The sequence below is a fragment of the Manis javanica genome, chromosome 17 (assembly GCF_040802235.1).
Source record: "Manis javanica isolate MJ-LG chromosome 17, MJ_LKY, whole genome shotgun sequence".
Classification (NCBI taxonomy): domain Eukaryota; kingdom Metazoa; phylum Chordata; class Mammalia; order Pholidota; family Manidae; genus Manis; species Manis javanica.
In genome coordinates, this window is record NC_133172.1 from 7,332,856 (window position 1) to 7,358,258 (window position 25,403).

Genomic DNA, 25,403 nt, shown 5'->3' on the forward strand with positions numbered 1-25,403 from the left:
TGGGTCACGAGGTCATGTTTCCACAGAATCGGGGCCATTGTCACCTCCGGAGGCCGACCTTTCCATTAAAAGCTAGTAATTGCCGGCAGTTCTGGGAGAGCTGAGGACGCCCCAGCTCTGGCTGCGTAGAGGCTGGGTTCCCAGGAGGGCAGAGGCTGGGACGAGGCTCCTAATCCTGGGTCAGGAGTGCGGACTCTGAAAGGGGTTGGGAAGGCGGGACAATACCGAGGCTGGGGGCAAGGCTCCTGCGTGTGGGTCGGGGGGCTGGGGGAGGAGGGGGTGGGCTTCGGGTAACCTAGACAGAGAGGAAACTGGGACACCCAGGCACCCGGGCCTGGCGAAGGGGTGGGTCATGGGCGGGAGAGGCCCACGTCCCCAAGGCGTTGGAGGTCCCTCTGAGAAGGAAAGGAGGACATCACGCCGGTTGGGGCGGGAGGACGGCGGCCGACACCTCCAGGCCGCAGGGTTCCCTCCCCCCAGCGCCCCTCTAATCAACGGGTCTATCTCGGCATGTGGCATGTTCCGCGTGGCAGAAACCTCCTTCCCCTCTCTCCACCCCGATTACTCCATCCCCGGGGATGAGGCTGTCCCGGCCGATACCGTAGCCCAGCCCCACCCGCACACTCACCGGGAGCCCCGCCCACCTGCTCCCAGACCTGGGCTGCGCGGCTGTCAGCCTGTTGGGGGCCCGCCGGCCGCTTCCGGTCTCCTTTAGCGGGTAGCGGGGCTGCAGACCCTGACTCACAGCCCTGGAGGCGCGCAGAGACTGGGAGAAACGCTGGGGAGGGGGCGCTGAGAACCTGGGTCCTTACCAGCTGCCCAGTCACAAAAAAAAGGGGTGCGGAGGGACACAGGTGTACAGAGAGCAGGATTTCCTTGAGGTCAGTCCTGGTGGTGACTTGGGAGGGAACCTGGGCCCTGGGTCTGAGGCGGGACGGGCCTGCTGGTGGGAAGGTTCCTGGTTCTGGGGAGACTCTTGGGTGGGCGGTTGGACCCCATGGACAATGGAGCCTCATCTCTCCAGCTTCCTGTCCTCCCGGGCACTCCCAGCAACATCTTCCCCTGTCCCCAGGGCTCTTCTCTGCCAAGATGCCAGGACCAGCCAAACCAGCAGTGCCAGTTGGGCATCCCCGAACCCCCCCCCACCACACCACCACCACCATCATTCTCCCCCTTCCTTGCAGCGGCTCCAGGGAGGCCGGGCCCAGCCCGAGGGCCAGGGCGGTGAGTAGGAGGGTGGAAGGCATGCTCAGGTTGGAGAACAGGATGCCCCAACTGCTGCCTCATCTTTCTGCCTCCTGCCAGCCCGACCTGTCTGCTTATCCCCGCTCTTTCTTTCTTCCTCCCCCTTAGCCAGGGGCACTGTCCCTACTTCCTCCTGGGATTGGCACTTCCGCTTTGACCCTTGCTCCCCCAAAACCTGCTGCACCAAACATCCATCCTGCCCTTCTTGCTCCTGGTGTTCCATTCATTCAGCGGCTCCCACAGGCACCTGTTGTGTGCCAGGCACTATGGGTACAGCAGTGAACAACAAATGGGCCTGTATTGTGGTGGGCTGAGCAACAACCCCATATCCTAGTCCCAGAACAAATAGCACCTCACATGGCAAAGGGGACTTTGCAAATGCAATCGAGTTATGGATCTTGAGATGGGGAGACTACCTTGGTTATTTGCAGGGAAGAGGGTCTCACAGTAATCACAAGGGTCCTTTTAAGTGAAAGAGGAAGCCAGGAGGACCTTGGTCAGATAGCCGCTGAAGGTGCCATTTGGCTGGCTTTGGAAGGTGGCACAAGCCAAAGAATTCAGGGGGCTTCCAGAAGCTGGGAATGGAAGAAACAGATTCTCCTCTGGAGCCTCCAGGGGAAACTCAGCCCCGCAGACACCCTGATTTCAGCTTAGTAAGAAGAACCGCTTTGGACCGGTTCTGACCTCCAGATCTGTAAGACAGGAAATTTGTGTTTTAAATCACTAAATCTGCAGTAATTTGTTACAGCAGCAACAGGAGACTAGTGCCGTAGTGAAGGAGAAAGATGACAAACCGGTAAGCCTTACATAAATGACAAGGAGTGGTGTGTATTAGGAGAAAACTTAAGTCAGGTGAAGGGGCTGGAATGTGAACCAGGGGCTGTTTCAGATGGGTGGTCAGTGTGGGCCTCTTGGAGAAGGTGACATTTTGCAGAGGCCTGAAGGAGGTGAGGGAGCAAGCTGGGTGGATATGTGGGGGAAGAGCATTGCATAAACAATGGCCAGTGCAAAGGCCCTGTGGCAGGAGTGCACCTGGTGTGATGAAGGGACATGGAGGAGGCCAGTGTGGATGAAGCCGAGGGTGCGAGGTGGAAGTTGGTGGCCTGTTTAGCATCTTTGCATCAATTAGAAAAAGACAGAATAAACATGTCAATATAGTGCCATGGAGGAAACTGAGGCAGCATGGAGGACTAGGAAACAGAGCAGGATTTGTGTCAAATTGTAATTTAAATTTAAAACAGAGGAGGTGACATCTGAGCAAGCACTTGGAGGTGAGCAAAGGAAGGGCGGAAGGGACGACAGGGGCAAAGGTTTGGGGGTGGGACCGTGCCTTCCAGCAGACAGAATGGGCCCAATCCCTGTTTCCCTCTGTGACCTGGCCTGCCCTCGCTCTGTGCATCCTGTGATGAGGCACGTTCTCCCAGCTCAGGGAACCCAGCGAGCCTTGCCAGGGCACGACACAACCTGGGACACCTTTGTCATACCAAGGTGCACAGTCATAGTTTTATTGTATTTGTCAGACACTTAACATAGCATTAACTCAGTGCCTGGCACAGTGCCAACACAGCTGCACGGCTTCTCCTTTAATCCTCATGATGACAGCATGGGGTGGGCACCATTATCATCCCCATTTTACAGATGAGGAAACTGAGAATCATGAAAATTAATCAAGGAAAACCTCACTGACATGGTGTTGCAGAGCCTGCAGGAGCAGCTCTCATGCCCATCACTCCTCATAAATCCCACATTCCATCCCAAGAAGCAGATGCCATACAGTTTTCGCCACTTTCCCACCCAGCAGGGAGAAGGTTTCCACCTTCTGCCTCCCGCATCGGCCCAACCAGTCAGACTGTCGCAACTCAGCCAATGAGAAGCCACGATACGTGGGACTTCCAGTTTCCTCCAATGGACTTTTTGCTTAGAAACAGCCCTCCTAACTGGCCCCTTCCTCTATAAAAGGGTGTTGGTCTGCTTTGTTCTCTGGACAGGCGTGTGGTACTCCCGGAAGTTGCATGTACTGGATGGCAACTCTCTGCTCTTCCTGAATAAACCCATTTTTGCTGGTAAAATAACTGTTTTATTTTTAAGGTTAATGGAATCTTTGAGGAAAAAATATGAATCCGAAAGGTGGGACATTCCATACAGGACAATATGCCAGGCCCTTTAGCTCCTCAGACTGGGACCAGCAAAAGGGAAGGTCTACACAAGTTAAATATTTCTCAGAACACATTGCATGAAGATCTGTGCGTTTTACATTATGTAAATTTCACCCATTAAAAAACTACAACTGCGAACAAAACCCTGAACCCTAGTTAATGATAAGCTTGTTGAAAGGTTGGGTTGCCACATCCTGGTTTCTGTAGCTCACTTTGAAATGCATCAAAATAATAGATGCATATCGTGATGCTGTGATTTATACTACAAAATACGTATTTGGGTCTTGTTCCTGGCACAGGGCTCCTAAAACCTTTGAAATTTCCTAGGTGATAAGAATGATAAAAGTGTCTTGATACCCAACTCAAACCCCTTTCAACCACAAGTCCAGTTTATGTTATTGGGGTAAGGTTTGGATAGCCTAAGAATGGGAGCTGGTTGCCAGGGGAACCAACGTGTGATGGGAGGGTTGGACCTTCCATCCCACACCTGATCTCAGGGAGTGGCGTGGGGCGGGGGGGGGGGGTGATGAGGTTGACTTCATCACAGTGACCAACCATTTACTCAAGTATGTCTATGTAAGGAAGCCTCCACAAAAACTCAGGACGGGGTTCAGAGAGCTTCCCAGTCGATGGACGTGGAGATTTGTGGAGATTGGTGCACTCGGAGAGTGTGGACGTTCCGGGCTTTTTCCCGCTCGTTGGCCCAAAGCATCTCTTTCATTGGGCTGTTCCTTTTATGATAAACCGGTAATCTAGTAACTGAAATGTTTCTCTGAGTTCTACGAGCAGCTCTAGCAAATTAATTGAACCCAAGGAAGGGGTCATTGGAAGCTCCTCTCACTTAGAAGCAAGGGGGACAATCTAGACTTTCGATTGGCGTCTGAAGGGGGTGGGATGGTCTTACAGGACTGAGCCTTTAAACTATGGGATCTGATGTTATCTCTGGGGAGATAGTTTTGGAATTGAGTTGAATTGAAGGACACGCAACTGCTGTCAGAGAATTGCATGGTGCTTGGTGTGAGGGAAAAAACCCACACACTGGAATTGGAATTGGTGTAAGAATATCACATACCCACTAGAATGTCTAAAATGTAAAAACCCAAGTGCTGACAGGGATGTTGAGCAATCGGAGCTCTACTGTGCTTCCTGGATGCAATACAAAATGATCCAGCCACACCAGAAGGCAGTTTGTCAGCCCTTATTAGGTTAAACATACACTTATACGACCCAGCTGGGTTCTTAGCCAAAAGAAATGGAAACATGTGTCCACATCAAGATTTGGACACAAACGTTCCCAGCAGCCTTATTTGTTAGACCCAAAGCCGGAAGCAACCCAAATGCCCATCAACAGGAGAATGGCACAGCGGGCTGTGGCACCATGGAATACTGCTTGGCAATAAGAAGGCATGAACTCCCGATACTTGCAATAATGTGGACAAGCCTCACAATAATGCTGCTGACTGAAAGAAGCCATACACAAAAGTAGAATGCTTCATCTGATTCCATTTCTGTCAAAGTCTGGAAAAGGCAGACCAACCTACGGTGACAGGTGCCTGGGGATGGAGGTGAAGTTGGGTAGGGAGGAGGAATTATAAAAGAGCACAGGAAACTTCTGGGGCCATGGATGGGTTTTCACTATCTTGACTGTCGTAATGGCTTTGTCGTGGGGAGGTCATGGTGTATTTTCCTTGGTCCTTGTCCCCGCCACAACAAAGAATTGAAACTGAAAGATTGGGGAAAAGTTAGTTACGCACTTAGAAAGTGCAGACGACCTCAGAGAGAGGAGCGCATGGAAAGGTTGGGGGTTCCCCCTTTTAAGGATTCTTCAGGAATGTGACCAAGGGCTGGGGGTGCAGACTTGTTAAGTGGTCTCTGAATATTTAAAATTAACACAAGAAATGTACTGCTCTGATTTCTCCCTGAGATACTGGTGTCTTGGTCTGGGAGCATATCAAACAAGACCACCTGCCCTGCCTCCAAGATGGGCTGAGTTTTAAAATGCAATTTTAGCTTTAAGGTGGAATCTTTCCAGTCTTTTATATGCAGTTAATAGCTGGGCCTTTTAAGCAGGCCAAAATAAATCTTACAAAGGCATCATCTAATTGGTACATGAAGACATGGGCTGTGCTAGATACTGAGAAATATTCAAGCATTTCAGGCCAAGTTGCTCCTGGCCTTTTGAGCTTTAACTGATTAACTCATTAACTCTGAGTCCTTTCTGGGTTTCTAGTTTTAACTGGTTAACTTTTTGAGTCCCTTCTAGTGGGCTTTGTGGCCTTATTCTCTTTCCACCCCACTCATATCTATTTTCTTGCCTAACAGCTTCACAGGGGTACACATGTCAAACTTACCCAGCTGCATGCTTTCAGACACAGTTTATTGCATGTTAATGATAACCTCAATAAAGTGTAAATAAATACATGAAAAAAAACTCATTGAACTGTATACTTAAAAAGTTGAACCATGTACTTTGAGATGATGAGTTTTATTGTATGGAATTGTATGATTACATGTAAATTATACCTCAATAAACCTGACTTGTAAAAATAAGGTGGATACAAACTTGCAACCAGTAGATAAATAAGTGCTGGAGATCTAAGGCACAACATAATTATTATAGGTGAGGATTTTGTATTATAAGCTTCAAGGTTGCTAAGAGACTAGATCTTTGTTGTTCCCACCACAAAAAAGAAATGGTAATGATGTGACTGGTTAGAGGTGTTAGCTAAGTGTTAGTAAACACTGTGGTGGTAATCATAGTGCAACATATAAATGTCAGCACCTTGTACACTTTAAACACAGTGTTATATTGCCAATTACGTCCCAACTTTAAAAATGGACGATAGATAGGCCATAAAGCAAACAAAGTTAAATATTCTACAGTGAATCTAAGGGGTGGGTTTAGGGTATTCACTGTCTAATCCTTTTGATTCTTCTGTAGATTTGAAATGTTTTATATTAGAATGTGGGTAAAAGAGGTAAAGGAGAACTTTCTCTACTCAACGACTTTAACACCAAATGTGTGAGGCTTTAACCCCCTGCAACAGTAATTCTCCATCTCTCTGGACACCAACTGGATGTCCAATATTCAATTCAATTCTGACACTCCCTGGAGTCAGTGCAGACCCCACAGGTTAAGCGCTCAGTTCCACAAGACTGCACTTTAGATGCTAATCACAAGTCCCAGGTTGCCGCCTGTACTACTAACCAACCAGCTTTAAATCAGGGGCTCCTATGACCTCTTCCTCAGGTTTGATAATTACTATGGGAGTTTACAGAACCCAGGAAACACTTTATGTTTATCAGCTTATATTATAAAGGATACAGATGAACAAGATGAAGAGGTACGTGGGGTAAGGTCTGGACATGATTGTGTTAGGCAGGAAAATAGATACGAGCAGAGTGGAAAGGCAATAAGACCAGGAAAGCCCGCAAAAAAGACCCAGAGTTAATCAGTTAAAGCTCAAAAAGCCAGGAGCAACTTGGCCTGGAATGTTTGAATATTCCCCAGATAAAGAAGGGTACCTCAGCATAGCATGTCTTTACTGTGTTAATCACGCAGGCTCAGCTTATTTATTAACTTGACCTATATGCTATTTTTTTTCTCCTAATCAAGTAGTTTGCAACCTAGGCAACTAATTTAGCATGCAGGCCCAGCTGTAAACAACATAGTAAAAGGCAGGAAGTTAAGAAGTAAGGTTCTTAATTTACTCTTTAGCAAACAGACAATAACACGGCCCACCTTGGGTGCTGGGCAGGCAGTCTTCTTTGATCTGTTCCCAGACCCAGATGCTGGTATCCCAGGGAGAAATCAGAGCAGGAAGTTTCCTTGTGTTAAGTTAATTCTAAGTATTCGAAGACCATTTAACAAAGTCTGCACCCCCAAGCCCTTAGTCACATTCCTGAAGAATCCTTACAAGGGAGAAGCCCCAACCTTTCGGGCGTTCCTGTCTCTGAGGTTGCCCATACTTTCAAAGTGCGTAACCTTTTAACTTTAAACTCTTTCTTTTCAACCTTTCAGGGTGCCTCTCCTCCCTGAGGTTGCCTGCTGCACTTTTTCTCTCTTTAAGTAACTTCAAATAAAACTTTTAGTCTGCTTCACTACTGTGTCTCTGCCCTTCAATTCTTTGTTGCGGTGTGAGCAAGGACCAAGGAAAATACACAATGCTCCCCCAACAGTTGGTTAAATCATTAGCCATTGGTATTAACTTAATTTCCAGCCACCCAACCCCTTTCAGTAAATCAGTGGGTGGGACTGAAAGTTCCATCATCTAATCACATGGTTGGCGCCTCAGGCAACCAGCCACCAACCCCTAATGCGCTAGAAGTCACCTCATCAGCATAAAGCCAGGTGAGGTTGAAAAGGGCTTGTAATGAATAACTAAAGATGCGCCTATGACCCCATCACTCTGGAAACTCCAAGGGTCTTAGAAGTTCTGTGCCAAGAAATGGGTGAAGACCAAACACATATTTGTTATTATATGTCAGTATCTCAGTCAATATCAAGGGATGTTAACAACCAAATGTTACATGTGACTTTTGTTGGGATCCTGGTTCAAGCAAACAAGCTCTGGGAGACAAGGGGGAACATTTGAATATGAAGCTGGGATTCCATGTTTTGTGGTATTATGTGGGGCTGTTCTTATTTTTTAGGGACATACAGATGTTTGTGGGGTGAAAGAGTGTGGGTAGAACTGTAATATTTCCAGAATATCTCGCCTGGCCTTAGTGCATCTGCATCCTCAGGGGCAGAGAGAAATATGGCTTTAGTGCATCTGTGTATCAATAGGCATTCCTCAGAGGTGGAGAGCAGTTCACCTCCAGATCAATGGGTAATTACCTGAGCAACGGAGGGCTTATCTGAACCTGAAAGGTGAGTGGAAGTGCTGATTGACTTCTGCTGGAACAGGAGAGAGAAACCGCTCAGACTGCAGTTTGTAAGCAATAAATGGGTTTTAAACTTTATTTTTCTCTTTGACTGACTTTAGTTTTAGAGGAATTTTGCCCTGGAATTTGATCTCCCAGGACTTATATCTGGCAGTAGTCAACAGGATCTCAACCTGAAATCTGTCATAATGGGTGCAACCTTTGGGAAGACCACCCCTAGAGATGATGGGGAGAAGTGGCATTCGCGCCAAGGGACATGTGTCTACACTCCTGTGGTCATGGAGGCGCCACCACCGCTCCTGGCCACGCCGAACCTGGCCTGTGGCCTGAGCTGAAGGCTGCTGCCACCGCCACTGCTGTCAGCCAGAGCCTGGTCACAACTACGGAAAGGAGCAGAGGTCCAGTTCAACTTGATAGAGAAGCAACTGGCTGCTGTGTACACGCCTCGCTGGCTATGGAGCCCATCACCAGAACAGCTCCGACCAAGGTAATAACCACCTATTCCATCATGGAGTGGGTGAGTCTGGACCCAAAGGCCATGGAGCGGTGTGGCACAGACACCTACCGTATATCATGTGACTGGCCATTTGCCTTTGGCATCCCCAGAGAATGGTGAGGCAGACACATTGGCCCAGGTGCACTGGCTAGAAGGAAAGCTTGCCTTTGATGTGGCCCAACGGCTACATCAGCATTTGTTGCACGTGAGGCAAATGACAATGTGAGCTGTAGCCCATTGGTGGGGCTTGCCATTGACCTTTGAAGAAGTCAGCTGATCCCAGAAGGAGTGCCCTGCATGTTGTGCAGATCAGCAAACCACCAAGTGGGGCATAGAACATCTCTGCAGCCTATGGCCGGTCGCCAGTGATTGAGAGCAATCAAGGCACCCATTTAATTGGACATGCGTTGCAAGGATGGGTGCAGCAATTAAGAATAAAAAGGACGTGGCCCTGGACATTTCGACACATGGACCGTCGATGCTGGCTTTTCTGGCACGTTGGGGAAAAGGCCTGGGAGGCCTCCTTTGTATTCCTGGAATAATAGCAAAGTGGCCCCCCATAACCATGGTTATTTGCTTCTACATTCCTTGTGTCCTGGATGAGCCCCCTGGCTGCAGCTGCCATGTGATGGCTGGAATGGATGAACTTTGGATTTAATCGGCGTGGGACTTTGAACCTAGCTGAATCCTCTGGCTTGAGAATGATCATGATTGTGCTGCTGTTGTCAAGAAAAAAGTGCTTAGAGAGAGACTTGACTTTGTCTAATGTTTGGTAAAAGTTTTGTGAGCAATGTAGCATGGTTGTTAGGAATGAGTAAACAAATGTAGAAATATATTTTGTGCTTAGTGAAAGATTGTGCTGTAAAGTACATTTACTTAATCTGCATAGGCTGAATCCTCTAGTTTGAGGATTATCATGATTTTATTGCTGTTGCTATTGTATGTCATTAGTTTGGTCAGAAGAGGGGGAACAAGTAAATTGTAAGGTGAGATTTCTGGAGCGGTGGCCTGTGGGTAAAATTGTAATATTTCCAGAATATCTCACCTGGCTTTAGCACATCTTCGTATCAGCAGGTGCTCAAGTGTGGAGAGAAGTATGGCTTTAGGGTATTTGCATCATTCCTCAGGGGTGGAGAGAAGTTCATCTCCGTATCAATGGGTAATTACCTACGCAACCAAGGGCATGTCTGAACCTGAGAGGTTAAGGGGAGGGGGCTGGCTTGCTTGCTGGCTTGCTTCTTCTGGAGCAGAAGAGAAAGACGGCCCTGGTTGACTGATTTCGTTTTTTAGCGGTATTTTGCCCCAGGATTTCCTCTCCCCCGACTTACAAGGGGCCTAGAGCGTCTCTTTGCAGCCTATGGCCAGCTGCTGGTGATTGAGAATGTTCAAGGTGCCCACTTTACTGGTTGGTTAAGAACCAACATACAGAAAAATAGAGAGGATAGGATACAAGAATGAAGACATTGACACCTCCACCTGGAATTAATCATCATGAACCTTTTACCTATTGGCTTCACTGATTTGTTTTTAAGTTATTCTAGTGAATAACCTTTGCTGGTGACTGAGAATGATCAAGGTACCCACTTTCTTTCTCCCTTTGACTGTGTAAGTCTGGGGAGAGGAAATCCCAGGGCAAAATATCTCTAAAAACCGAAATCAGTTAAGGTTTATTGTTCAAAGACTGCAGTCCTGGGCCATCTCTCTTTCCTGCTCCAGAAGAAGCAAAACCTCTCAGGTACAGATAAGCCCTCCATTGCCCAGCTAATTACCCATTGATATGGAGATGAACTTTTCTCCACCCCTGAGTAATGATGCAAATGCACTAAAGCCATGGTTCTTTCCACCTCTGAAGCCTATTGATATGCAGATGTACTAAAGCCAGGCGAGACATTCTGGGAATATTACAAGGTTACCCACAGATTGATTTCTTTTTTCGATGAAACTTCAGGTATTTTGCCCTGGGATTTGCTCTCCCCAGACTTACAGAGGCTAAAACATTGAATTGTCTGGGATCTGCTTTAAAACACTTCAGCAATCAGACAACAATATGCATTAATTTCACAAATAATGCTGAGTGGAAAGATCCAGATGGAAGAGATCACACATGTACCATGTGATTCTGTTCATGGAAAATTCTAGGAGTAAAACTTCGCAGTGGTCTTGGAGTCAGGTTGGTGGTTAAATTAGGGGAGCTGGTAGTGCCTGGGGAGGGGGTATGTATGGATGTCACACTTTAGTATAGGATTTTGAACAAGCCAAGATAAAGGACCTTGAGAAAAGAAAACAATAAAAATAAATGACACCTGTACTGCATCCCTGTTCATTTCTCCATTGTGAAAAATGTGCCATAGTTATGTAAGATATTTACAATGGGAAAACTGGGTGCCAGGGACACAGGAACTCTGTACTGTCTGTGGACCTTTTCTGTACCTTTAAGATTATTCTAAAATGAAAAGTTTACTTAAAAACAAATCAGTGAAGCCAATAGGTAAAAGGTTCACGATGATTAATTCCAGGTGGAGGTGTCAATGTGTTCATTCTTGTATCCTATCCTCTCTATTTTTCTGTACATTTGAAAATGTTCTTAGAGAATAATCTATTGACACTCTTAAGGTAGCCTCCATCCTGACCGGAGCAGATGAGATCCCTCCCTCTGAGGCGGGGCAGGGACACGGGACAAGCATCATGACTACTTTTCCCTGCCTATGATGAAAAATGCCAAGATACACACAGTATAGTAAGAGCAGGAGGGACTCCATATTTTTTTTAATATGAGCATTATTTTTTTTGTTATCATTAATATAAAATAATATGGGTAACATTGGGGTTACTAGATTCCCCCCATTATCAAGTCCCCACCACATACCCCATTACAGTCACTGTCCATCAGCGTAGTAAGATGCTGTAGAATCACTGCTTGTCTTCTCTGTGTTGTACCGCCTTCCCCGTGCCCGCCCCCCACTACACTGTGTCTGCTAATCATAATGTCCCTTATTCCCCTTCTCCCTCCTTTCCCACCCACCCTCCCCAGTCCCTTTCCCTTTGGAAACTATAGTCCATTCTTGGGTTCTGTGAGTCTGCTGCTGTTTTGTTCCTTCAGTTTTTGCTTTGTTCTTATACTCCACAAATGAGGGAAATCATTTGATACTTGTCTTTCTCTGCCTGGCTTATTTCACTGAGCATAATACCCTCTAGCTCCATCCATGTTGTTGCAAATGGTAGGATTTGTTTTCTTCTTATGGCTGAATAATATTCCACTGTGTATATGTACCACCTCTTCTTTATCCATTCATCTACTGATGGACACTGAGGTTGCTTCCATTTCTTGGCCATTGTAAATACTGCTGCAATAAACATATGGGTGCATATGTCCTTTTGAAACTGGGCTCCTGCATTCTTAGGGTAAATTCCTAGAAGTGGAATTCCTGGGTCAAATGGTATTTCTTTTTTGAGTTTTTTGAGGAACCTCCATACTGCTTTCCACAATGGTTGAACTATTTTACATTCTCGCCAGCAGTGTAAGAGGGTTCCCCTTTCTCTGCATCCTCGCCAGCATTTTTTGTTCCTAGTCTTTTCTATGTTGGCCATCCTAACTGGTGTGAGGTGATATCTCGTGATTTTAATTCTCATTTCCCTGATAATTAGTGATGTGGAGCATCTTTTCATGTGCCTTTTGGCCATCTGAATTTCTTCTTTGGAGAAGTGTCTGTTCATATTATCTGCTCATTTTTTAATAAGGTTATTTGCTTTTTGGGTGTTGAGGTGTGTGAGTTCTTTATATATTTTGGATGTTAACCCCTTGTCAGATATGTCATTTACAGATAAATTCTCCCATACTATAGGATGCCTTTTTGTTCTGCTGATGGTGTCCATTCCTGTACAGAAGCTTTTTAGCATGATATAGTCCCATTTGTTCATTTTTTATTTCGTTTCCCTTGCCTGAGGAGATGCGTTCAGGAAAAAGTTGTTCATGTTTATATTTAAGAGTTTTTTGCCTCTGTTTTCTTCTAAAAGTTTTATGGTTTCATGACTTACATTCAGGCCTTTGATCCATTTTGAGTTTACTTTTGCATATAGGGTTAGACAATAATCCAGTTTCATTCTCTTACATGTAGCTGTCCAGTTTTGCCAGCACCATTTGTTGAAGAGACTGTCATTTCTCCATTGTATATCCATGGCTCCTTTATCATATATTAATTGAGCATATACACTTGGGTTTATATCTGGGCTCTCTAGTCTGTTCCACTGGTCTATGGGTCTGTTCTTGCACCAGTACCAAATCATCTTGATTACTGTGGCTTTGTAGTAGACCTTGAAGTTGGGAAGCGAGATCCCCCCTGCTTTATTCTTCCTTCTCAGGATTGCTTTGGCTACTTAGGGTCTTTTGTGGCTCCATATGAATTTTAGAACTATTTGCTCTAGTTCATTGAAGAATGCTGTTGCTATTTTGATAGGAATTGCATTGAATTTGTAGATTGCTTTAGGCAGATGGCCATTTTGACAATATTAAATCTTCCTATCCATGAGCATGGGATGTGTTTCCATTTATTGATATCTTCTTTAATTTCTCTCATGAGTGTCTTGTAGTTTTCAGAGTATAGGTCTTTCACTTCCTTGGTTAGGTTCATTCTTTTTGATGCAATTGTGAATGGTGTTGTTTTCCTGATTTCTGTTTCTACTAGTTCATCGTTAGTGTATAGGAATGCAACAGATTTCTGTGTATTAATTTTGTCTCCTGCAACTTTGCTGAATTCATATATTAGATCTAGTAGTTTTGGAGTGGATTCTTTAAGGTTTTTTATGTACAATATCATATCATCTGCAAACAGGGACAATTTGATTTCTTCCTTGCCAATCTGGATGAGTTTTATTTCTTTCTGTTGTCTGATTGCTATGGCTAGGACCTCTAGTACTATGTTGAATAAAAGTGGGGAGAGTGATGGAGCTAGAGGGTATTATGTTCAGTGAAAGAAGCCAGATGGAGAAAGACAAGAATCAAATGATTTCACTCATCTGTGGAGTATAAGAACAAAGCAAAAACTGAAGGAACAAAACAGCAGCAGACTCACAGAACCCAAGAATGGACTAACAGTTACAAAAGGGAAAGAACTAGGGAGGATGGGTGGAAGGGAGAGAAAGAGGGAAAAAGGGGCATTCTGATTAGCACACATAATGTAGGTGGGGGGCGTGGGGAGGGCTATATAGCACAGAGAAGATAAGTAGTGATTCTACAGCATCTCACTACACTGATGGACAGTGACTGTAATGGGGCATGTGGGGGGGACTTGATAATAGGGGGAGTCTTGTAACTGTAATGTTGCTCTTGTAATTGTACATTAATGATACAGATATTTAAAAAAAAAAAGGTTGGGAGAGTGGGCATCCTTGTCTTGTTCCCAATCTTAAAGGAAAAGCTTTTAACTTCTTGCTGTTAAATATGATGCTGGCTGTGGGTTTGTCATATATGGCCTTTATTATGTTGAGGTACTTCCCCTCTATACCCATTTTGTTGAGAGTTTTTATCATGAATGGATGTTGAATTTTGTTGAATGTTTTCTCAGCATCTATGGAGATGATCATGATATTGTGCCATCCTTGCATCCCTGGAATAAATCCTACTTGATCATGGTGGGTGATCTTTTTGATGTATTTTTGAATTCAGTTTGCTAATATTTTGTTGAGTATTTTTGCATCTATGTTCATCAGGGATATTGGTCTATAATTTTCTTTTTTGTGGTGTCTTTGCCTGGTTTTGGTATTCGAGTGATGAAGGCCTCATAGAATGAATATGTGGGGGAAAAGGGATTCCGTCTTAAGGCTAAGATTCCATTTTTTAAAACTAGGGAGTTAGGAGGTAAGATTCCTAATATAATTTATGGTAATCAGCCAATAACCAACCCTATCGGAAGGCAGGGCAAACAGTCCTAAATGAGATGCCCCCACTGCTTGAGGGTAACCACTGTCTTGGAGAAGAACAGGAGCATGCAATTCCTTGTGTTAAGTGTATCTTATAAAATATCCAGAGGACTGATTATGGATAATGACATAATGTCTCTCACTGGAAACAGACATCATGAGACCACATGTCATGACCCCCTCACCTGGCCCTTTGCCACATTCTTGAAATCCTTAAGAGACACAAATCCCAAGCCTTTAAGGATTCAAAGCATGCAGGGCCACACGGGGAAAGCACTGGATTCGGTCAAGAGGCAGAAGCAAGCTCCCATCGCCTGGGTGGCCCTGATGACTGCAGCTGTATGAAGATGTCTTTTCTTTGCCTTTGGGAAGTTCTCAGAACATAATCTCACTCCACCCAGGGCTCTGCAGCTCCCCCAAATCCTGAGGTAGTAGGGGCTTAGTTCCCACACCCTGTAGATTAAAGTGGACACTGGATGCCAGGGGACCCCGGCTTCAGGAGTTGGCAAGGGCTCTGCACTGTGCTGAGGAGCTCAGTGAGCTTCCCTGTCCTCCCTCTGCTCTTCCTTGCTCTCTGCTGCCTGCACGGCTGCCATTCGCTGCTACTATTGCTTTAGTGAATTCCTTCCTTACCTACACTCTTCCGACCTGTTCAAGAATTCTTTCTTGATCAGAGTCAAGAAGCCTCCCCCGTCCAGGTTGAGGTTTCACCTGGTGCTCAGGGAGATGCCTCCCCAGATGCAGCTGCCTGACATCTCCATGCCCTGCGCAATAGCTCTCAAGTGTTCGCGAATGCCTGGGCTTTTTGGGAGCCTCAGAGGTGCTGAGTGGTGAAGACCACCACTGTCCCCCGCATGGTTACAAGATGACACTGTCCCTCTGTGGGTAAAATGGTAACATTTCCAGAGTATCTCGCCTGGCTTCAGTGTATTTGCATATCCTCAGGGGTGGAGAGGAGTTCATCTCCAAGTCAATCGGTAATTACTGGGCAACTAAGGGCGCCTCTGAACCTGAGAGGTTAAAGGGAGGGGCTGGCTTGCTTGCCGGTTTGCTTCCTCCAGAGCAGAGGAGAGAGGCAGTCCTGGACTGCAGTTTGTAAGCAATAAATGGGTTTTAAAGTTTATTTCTCCCTTTGACTGATTTCGGTTTCTAGCGGCATTTTGCCCCAGGATTTCCTTTCCCCAGACTTACAGCCTACCTCGCTCTTAGCCATTGTTTGGACTCTGGAGTCTGGGCCTCCGGGCACTGTCCCTGTCGCACAGCCTCCTTCTCTCCCCACCACCTATGAAGGGCTGAAGAAGGATCCTCTGGTGGAATCCAAGTCCGAGTTCCTAGAACCTGTTATTCTAAAATTTATATCCATTGGATTGATGTATAGAGGTGATTGTGTTAGAGCCTCTAACAAGGCCTAACTCACTCCATTTTGAAACAAGCTAAGCAGTTAAGCCTCCCCCTCTGTGTGGCCCTTTAACCAGAACTTCGGAGTTTCTGGAATTTTGCTTGGAGCCCCCTTGAAAGCACAGATAAGAACATTCCATTCTCCAGGCCAGATAATGACCCTGTGACTCCTCCCAAACCCCTCACCCTCTAAAACTGCATTTATAAGCCCCGGGCACATCCCTTTGAAGAGCGCAACTATCGGCTCCCTTGCGTAGAAGCTTTGTCTAATAAATCCCACCTGCTTTCTTTCTCTGGCGTTCAGTGTTCATTTCTCTAACGTTGGAAATCAAGAACCCGGTCTCTGGGGGTCCGATAACAATGGTGAGACCACATGAGCATCAATGTTCCTGAAAGAGTATTTTCTACGCATATTTTCAGAGAGGAGAGGGCATGCCAACCCATGCAGGGCCACATGGGGAAGCGCCAGGTTCGGTCAAGAAGCAGAAGCAGGCATGGGGCGGAGGAGGGAGGTGGGGGGAGCCGAAGCCAGACCCTTTATTAGGGTTTCTGCTAGGAAGGCAGGGCGTGCAGTTTAGGATCAGCTAGTTTGTGGAGGGCTCTGGGATACAGGGGTTGTCTCTAGCTCCCTAGTGCCTGGTGGTGGGTGGTTTAGGACTGGGGAAATGGTGGCTTGGTGGGTGTGAGTTACACAGAGTGGCGCCTGGGGGTTACCGGCTTGGATCTGGCTGGTTTGTATCTGGACGTTGTGTCAGTAGGCAAGCTGTTATTATCTTTAGCAATTTGCCCTGGGAAGGGCAATGTCCCTCTAGACCTGTAAGGCCCCCAAAATGTGAAAACACCATAAGATACAGAAAAATTTTTTCATGATTAACATACCTGTGAATGTGTTGTCTCACTTGGCAAATGAGACTTTGCATACATGATTAAGTTAGGGATCTTGAGGTGGAGAAATGATCCTCCTGGATTCTCCAGACCGGCCCTACACGTAATCACAAGGGTCCTTATAAAAGGGAGTCAGAGGGAGATCTGACACACACACAGAGCAGGAGGAATGATGGGGCCACAAGCCAAGGAATGTGGGCAGCCTCAGAGCCGGATGAGGCGAGGAAGGGATTCCTCCCAGAGCCTCCAGGGCAAACCAACCCACCTTGATTTAATGCCAAAAGACTCATTTCAGACTTCTGGCCTCCGGAAATCCAGGACAATAGATAGAAGTGTGTTATTTTAAGTCACTTGGTTTGTGGTAATTTGTCGCAGCCGCTGTAGGAAATTAATATAGTCAGTGTATTTCAGGGGTGGAAGAGAAGTAGGGCCACCAGCTGTGGGGACATGTTTGGGATGGGGCAGACCCAGGTTATTTATGGTGCTCCTGGCCTGTGGCATCAGGGCCCAGCCTCTCACCTGCTGCCCCTCCGAGACTCTGCTCTGAGCCTCTTGCTCGGTAGTCACTGGCATAATGGGTGGCAGGCACCTGGGACCTGCATCCCCATCCTCAGACCTGGAAGGACATCCTGACACAACACCAGGTGACCCTCCACACAGTGGTGCTTCACAGAGGGTGAGGTACGGGGATTTATTTTCCCGTCAGACTACAAAGGGATTCTTAGGGAATTAACTGATTCCCAGAAAAAGAAGTGCAAGTTACATTCTTAGGCATCACACCTGATCTTCATTTTCATGAAAACACAGGCTCAAAGTGGAAAATCTGACACTGACAGAGAAGGCACGGCGAGTCTTTGCAGAGGGTCCCCAGGCAGTGAGGTGTGTGCCCTCCTGTGCTCTGTGTTTTCACTTCTGGGAATCACCCTAGAAACGTATTTGAGCACGATCCCAAGACGGGACAGGAGAGGATGTTCATCGCAGTGTTATTTATCACAGCAAAAGAGTGGGAAACGGTCCCTATGTGATAGGGAATGAAGAGTAGAAAAGGAAAACACTTAGAGACATCATTTATAGATTAAGTGAATAGATTTCTCAAATTCATGTCCTTTCTCACAATAAACATGTTTTGTGCCTTTAAAAAAAAGGGGGGGAAACGATCTTGATGTCATCAGTGAGGGAGTAATTAAATTGACCCAGACCTGGCCCATCTGTGAAATGGGATTCAGCAGGTTAAAATCACGAGATGGTACTAGCAGCAGATTAAACTCTCTGAGGCACATCAAGTGATACAAGCAAGTTGCGGAGTGGTCCATGTAGCACGATAAACAATATTTAGGTGAGAACAAAATCTGCGAAAGTGTGTATTTATAAAGATTCAGAGGTGCGGGAAACATACAGGGGAAAAACCTGTGAGGAGACACATCCGACAGCCAAGGGCGGCCCCCACCCTCACCGGGAAGGGCAGGTCGGAGCACTTTTCCCCTGAAGTTGATGGGGGCAGGATTAACCCAAGGGCTCCTCCACCAAGAAGTCACCAGGAGGAACATTGACTTCCAGGCTTTACTTGTGTAAAATTGTGTTGTTAGCATCCCATTTTGTCTCCCAAGGTCATATATGCATATAATTTACACACACACTGTGATATAATGAGTTATAAGTCACTCAAATGACCAAATATGTTATTTCCCAGGTATTTTTGGTTGTCATCCACAGTTCCTGAAAACACTGCAGAGTCTTAAAGGTGGACAGGGTGTTGTGTTATGTTCATGAGACGCTTTTGGACCCGGGGGGCACTGGAGGTTGGATCAGCCACTGTGCAATAATTAAGTCAATCATGACTGTGCAGTGAAGCGCTCACAAACCCCCTGAGAAGAGCTCGCTTTCTCTCTCTTCTCTCCTTTAACTGCTGTGTCCTGTCGGATCCTGCTTCTTGGTCCTGGAGAGCTTCCGTGCTTGGGGGACCAGACCACCTCCACATGCCACCGAGCCGGGCCCCAAGCTCCACGAGGATAGAAGCTCCTTTATTTGGAGCCTCGCCCTGCGTCTCTCTTCATCTGGCTGTTAACTTGTCTCCTTTATTAAACTGGTGAATGTGTTTTCCTGAGCTCTGTGAGCCGCTCTAGCAAATTAATCAGACCTAAGGGGGAGGTCATGGGAACCTCCAACCTGTAGCCGGTAGGTCAGAAGCACAGGGAACTAACCGCCTGGGGCTTGCGACCGGTGTCTTGAGTGGGGGTTGGAGGGTGGTCTTGTAGGATGGAGCCCTTAACCCAGGAATCTGGCACTGTCTCCGGGCAGACAGCATCAGAATTGAGTTCTCAGAGACACCCTGCTGGTGTTTGAGAATTGCTTGGTGTCAGTATGTATGGGAAGAGCCCCTCCCACATATTTACACACATTGGAATCGGGTCCGGGTACCCGAATGGAGTTATACTACTATTACTGCTGGGTATAATATTGTTGCTATTATACATATATAGGCTGAAAAAAACACACCATCTCATTTGGTGTCAGAGATGTTACACTAAAATCCCCTCTATGTTATGTGTGTATATATAAAAAATTCTATGTGGGTATGTCCTGTGTGTATACATATGCACACATACACACATAGAAAGGATATCACACATGTCATTTCATATCTCTCTGCTTTACACATGATCTTAAACACGAGGAAGCACTGGCCATTGTGCTTCAAGCTCTTCATAAACAAAACTTTTAATGCCTCCCTAACATTGTATGCATGGATTGTAATTTACTTCCCAATTCCCTATGCCTAATTGCTGGCCGTTTCGTTCGTTTCCAGCTTTTCACTGGGATAATTCTGCTGCTGCCTAGCACTGTGCATTTGGGATTAGTTCCACCCATCTCCAGCCTGAATCCCTGGCTGGTCAGAGGAAGTAAATACTACTTTCTAAAAATGATTTTCTTTCTTGGCGCTTAAAAAAATCTCATCCATGTGTGGGTAAGTATTTGGGAAACTGGAGATGGCTAACAATGAAAAGAAAAACCATTGGTGATTCCAGCGCTGTTATTTGCTTCTGTTTCTTGCGGGTACGTTATACGGCACTTCTGCATCCTGGTTATTTTTACCTAATGTCTCAGGAGAATGTTTTTTCAATTTCATTTTAAATGGTTGCAGATATTCCATAATATTTCTGTTCTATAATTGACAGAGCCTGTCTTCTAAAGCTCATTATTATAAAGTTTATTATTCCAACTATTTGTTACATCCCATGTCTTTTTAATCTTAAAAACAATGCAGTAGGAGAAATCTTTGTGCATAAAGTTTTGGGCAGATCTTGTGTTATTTCCTCAGAGTAGGGTCCCAGACATCGAGTTTACTGGGAAAGAGTTCCAAGTCAGTTTCTAGAATGGTTAAAATAATCCCCACACACATACAATAAGCATGGCATGGTTTGTCTCACTGGATGCTTGCTATCACTGAATGTTATCATTAGACTTTGCTAATGGGTAAGTGAAAAGTTGAATCTCATTTTCATTTAATTATTAATTAAATATGTATTGAACACCAGTCACATGGCTGGCACTGTTCCAGGCCCTGGGGATGCTGCAACAAACAAAACCAGTATAAACTCCTGCCATTGGGAATTTTCTGGTTCTGGGAAGCTCATGTTTTAGGTACTGTGCAGACAGGAGACAGACAGCAAATGAGTACATAACTGATTAGGTCATTGCAGAGAGCAGTACATGCTAGTAGGAGAATCACGCTTGAGGAATAAATGCTTTCCCACAAGTTTGTAACCACTGTATTCTACATTGCGACTGAAGTGTTTATGTCCTTTGTCCATTTTTTATCGACACAGACATGTGCTTTTCTATTTCTTTACCCACTAATCACATCTACGGCAAAACAGTAGCATCATGTACTGAATATCTGCTCTGTGGCAACTGTTCTACTAAATGCTCTACTCTCTTTATATAGGCAATCTCATCTGGTAGGTGTTACCTTCCCTTCAGATGTACAAGTTGAGGCTCAGAGAGGTGAAGTAACTTGCCCCAAAACACACAGCCTTGGTGGCCTAGGTGAGATCCAAACACAGACAGCCCAGGCTCTTAAACCACCAGGCAATTCTATTCCTAAAATGCCTAGGGCACTAATTTGTTATATTACTTAGTAATTTGCTTCCCTGGCATTAACATTTTTTAAAGCCTTATATATTGGACTACAGCGTACATATATAAGAGAACATCTCAGACGTGGACCACTTGGAGAACTCATTTTAAGTGTACGACCAATTATCCAGCACGCATATTTAAAAAAAAAGGTCTCAGCCCTGTGCCCCACAGCTGCCAGCACCCCACTGCCAACATAATCATGCCCATGACTTTTCAGATCTGATATTCATACTTTAATAGCCAGCTCTGCATTCCGAAAAGGCATACTTAGGGGATGGCCCTGTCAAACCTATGAAGGATTGTCAGCACGCATTCTTCCCTTTCCCTTTTACGCTAATGGTATAGGGAAACCCGCAGTTTTTTACTCTCTGCATTCAGAGTCAGACACTTGGTCTCCTAAATTAATAGCAGATATGCAAACACACAAGCACAAAGCCGGAGGTGACCTGGGGATGGCTGGCTGGCTGTAGAAAGGGCAGCGAAGTCATGGGAACAAAGCGGGGTGATTCCCCCGGGGTTGTCAGGGATGTCTCTGGCAGGGGTGGGGGGGAATATTTCAGCCACAGCTTTGTAAGCTACGTCAGGCATCAGACAAATGGGGCTGATGACAGGTCCCCTGCCCAGGGCTCACCATGTGCATCGTCACCTACATGATCAAATTACATTTAAATAACTAAGTGATCTGTGGCCACCCCATTGGACAGTGCAGCTCTAGGGCTCTCACAGGCCCATGTGAGGGTCATCTGACCCCCTAGATATGGGTAGGAAAATTTTTGTCTATAAAAGACCAGGTAAATGCTTTAGGCTTATTGTGATCTGTCACAACTACTCAACTCCACTGTTGTGGTGCAAAAAAAGGCCTAGACAACACATAAACAAATGAGAACGACTGTGTTCCAATAAAACTTTATTTATAAAAAAAGGTCAGTGGGCCAGATTTGGCCAGGAGGCTGTAATTTGCCATCCCCTGTTCTAGGAGAATGTACCTTTGTTTTACTTACTATTTATTAGTGATTCAGGGTCCCCACTCTGAGGAGTTAGATGTTGTCTTGTTTTAAATCAAACATCAAAATGATTGTTCTTCAAGTAGAAAGACAGTCCCAAATGCCATTGCCCTGAAGTTTTTTTTTCTTGTTTTTTTTTGGGGGTACCTTAATGTGGTACTGTTAATGTACAATTACTTGAACAGCATTACGGTTACTAGACCCCCCCCATCATCAAGTCCCCCCCACATACCCCATTATAGTCATTGCCCATCAGTATAGTAAGATGCTATAGAGTCACTACTTGTCTTCTCTGTGCTATCCTGCCTTCCCGGTGACCCCCCCTACATTATGTGTGCTAATCATAATGCCCCTTTTCTGCCTTATCCCTCCCTTCCCACCCATCCTCCCCAGTCCCTTTCCCTTTGGTAACTGTTAGTCCATTCTTGGGTTCTGTGAGTCTGCTGCTGTTTTGTTCCTTCAGTTTTTGCTTTGTTCTTATGCTCTACAAATGAGTGAAATCATCTGATACTTGTCTTTCTCCATCTGGCTTATTTCACTGAGCATAATACCCTCTAGCTCCATCCATATTGTTGCAAATGGTAGGATTTGTTTTCTTCTTATGGCTGAATAATATTCCATTGTGTATATGTACCACATCTTCTTTATCCATTCATCTACTGATGGACACTGAGGTTGCTTCCATTTCTTGGCCATTGTAAATAGTGCTGTGATAAACATAGGGGTGCATATGTCCTTTTGAAACTGGGCTCCTGCATTCTTAAGGTAAATTCCTAGGAGTGCAATTCCTGGGTCAAATAATATTTCGATTTTGAGTTTTTTGAGGAACCTCCATACTGCTTTCCACAATGGTCGAACTATTTTACATTCGCACCAGCAATGTAGGAGGGTTCCCCTTCTCCACATCCTCGCCAACATTTGTCGTTGTTTGTCTTTTGGATGGTGGCCATCCTAACTGGTGTGAGTGTCCTGAAGTTTTTGAATCTAACTCCATCATCTTATTCTGGAATTCTCTTTCCCTGACTGTATATATATATCCACCAGTCTCTCAAAGTTTCTCATGAACAAGCCTGGCATACTTCTGATTTTATTTAATGCGTTTAACATAGATATTTGACACATATTTACAACATATTTGTATGGACTATTTTTTTTTTTTTTTTTTTTTTTTTTTTTTTTTTTTTCCTCTTTGGTTCTTTATTAAAATTTCTATAAATTTTTCATAAAGGATTTGAAACATTTGGCCAGATACACATTTTGACACAGAATCTAGCATTTTCAAGTTGACATATACACTGGACAACCTCCCCAGTTAGACATTTAGGATATAAGATTCTCCCAAGGTAGAGCTAAAAATGCCATAATTTTTTCTGTGTTTATGTGTGGGAGAGGGAGGTGGGAGGGATGATTCTTATTTTATTTCTAATTGAAAAAATTTTCCAGCTTTATTGAGCTATAATTGCCATATAATATTGTGTAAGTTTTAAGGTGTACAAAGTGCTGATTTGATATATATATATATATATATATATATATATATAATGAAATGATTACCACAATAAGTTTAGTTACACATCTATCACCTCACATATTACACTTTGTGTGCTCATATATTGAGAAATTGAAGATCTACTCTTAGCAACTTTCAAACATACAATTCAGTATTTTTTTTTTTTTGAGAGGGCATCTCTCATATTTATTGATCAAATGGTTGTTAACAACAATAAAATTCAGTATAGGGGGGTCAATGCTCAATGTACAATCATTAATCCATCTCAAGCCTAATTCTCGTCAGTCTCCAATCTTCTGAAGCATAACGAACAAGTTCTTACATGGTGAACGAATTCTTACAGAGTGAATAAATTCTTACATGGTGAACAGTACAAGGGCAGTCATCACAGAAACTTTCGGTTTTGATCATGCAATATGACCTATAAACCATCAGGTCAAATATGAATATTCATTTGATTTTTGTACTTGATTTATATGTTGATCCCACATTTCTCCTATTATTATTATTATTTTTATTTTTAATAAAATGCTGAAGTGGTAGGTAGATGCAAGATATAGGTAGAAAACATAGTTTAGTGCTGTAAGAAGGCAAATGTAGATGATCAGATGATCAGGTGTGTGCCTATGGACTAAGTATTAATCCAGGCTAGACAAGGGCAGCAAAACATCCACGGATGCAGAAGATTTCTCTCAAAGCAGGGGGGGTGAGGTTCTGAGCCTCACCTCTGTTGATCCCCAAATTCTCACCTGATGGCCCCCCTGCGACTGTGCCTGTCTTAGGTTGTTCCTCCCTTGAGGAATCTTACCCGTCTCTGGCTAACCAGTCATCTTCCGGGGCCATACAGGGAAATGTAAAGTTGGTAAGTGAGAGAGAAGCCATATTGTTTGCAAAGGTTAGCTTTTTACTTCTTTGCAGATTTATGCCCTGTGGCTTCTATGCCCAGCACTTGTCTCGAGGTATCTTTACCACCTGGAGGAATTATGATACTCGGTAAATTCGATATGAGGCACGAATTCTATTTAAAGTTTGTAATTAGGAAGGAAGAAGAAAAGCTATAGATGTAGCATATGAAGGAAACTTGGGAGGATTGATTATTTCTTTGACATATCTTCTTGTATAGTACCTTAAGTATGTATAGGTTTTAAACTACTAACTAATTTGCACACACATATTGACATAATAGGAATATGGTGACATAAACAAAGCAAATCTATAATTACCAACCATCTCCAGTGAAGCCAAGAAAACCATTTAGGCACCCTAGGCATTTGTGAAAATTTATCTATGATATGATGGATATTTTCCAACTGTACTTGAACCATCAGACAAATTAAAGCAGCCCATTTCTGGGATCTGTTCACATCCCATATGTTCTTTTAACCATAGATAGTCTATAGTCATGAGATTTTGGGGTGCTACAACTTGCACCCCTCCCAACTCCTGGTTGAGTTCCAACAGTACAGATCCAGTCAAATTCGTTGTCTCACTGTATGCACATGCCAGCCTAGACATCTCCCTCCTCCTTCTCATGGCAAGTCCAGGAGATGGTGGGCTGGATGCAGCCACAACCGCAGCATCGTCCGGATCCCTGTGGAGGCTTTTTGATGATCATCCCCCGGCACGAGTCCTCCAGAGAGTGCTGATGCTGGAAGCTCCTCCTCATATCGTATCTTAGTTCATTTTCTGGGTATCCAAGCTAGGCCTTGATCTTCTGCGTAGAAACAAACAGACCCTTTGCCCACACTTTGACATGCCCTCTATAC

General features: G+C 44.8%; 1 long non-coding RNA gene across 1 annotated transcript; it reads left to right on the forward strand.

The window, feature by feature from the left end:
- Positions 1-643: 643 nt before the first annotated feature.
- Positions 644-3,861, forward strand: LOC108386783 (uncharacterized). Its single transcript, XR_001850633.3, has 3 exons — positions 644-881; positions 1,073-1,224; positions 3,044-3,861. It is a non-coding gene; the product is annotated as an uncharacterized lncRNA (long non-coding RNA).
- The last annotated feature ends 21,542 nt before the right edge of the window (positions 3,862-25,403 follow it).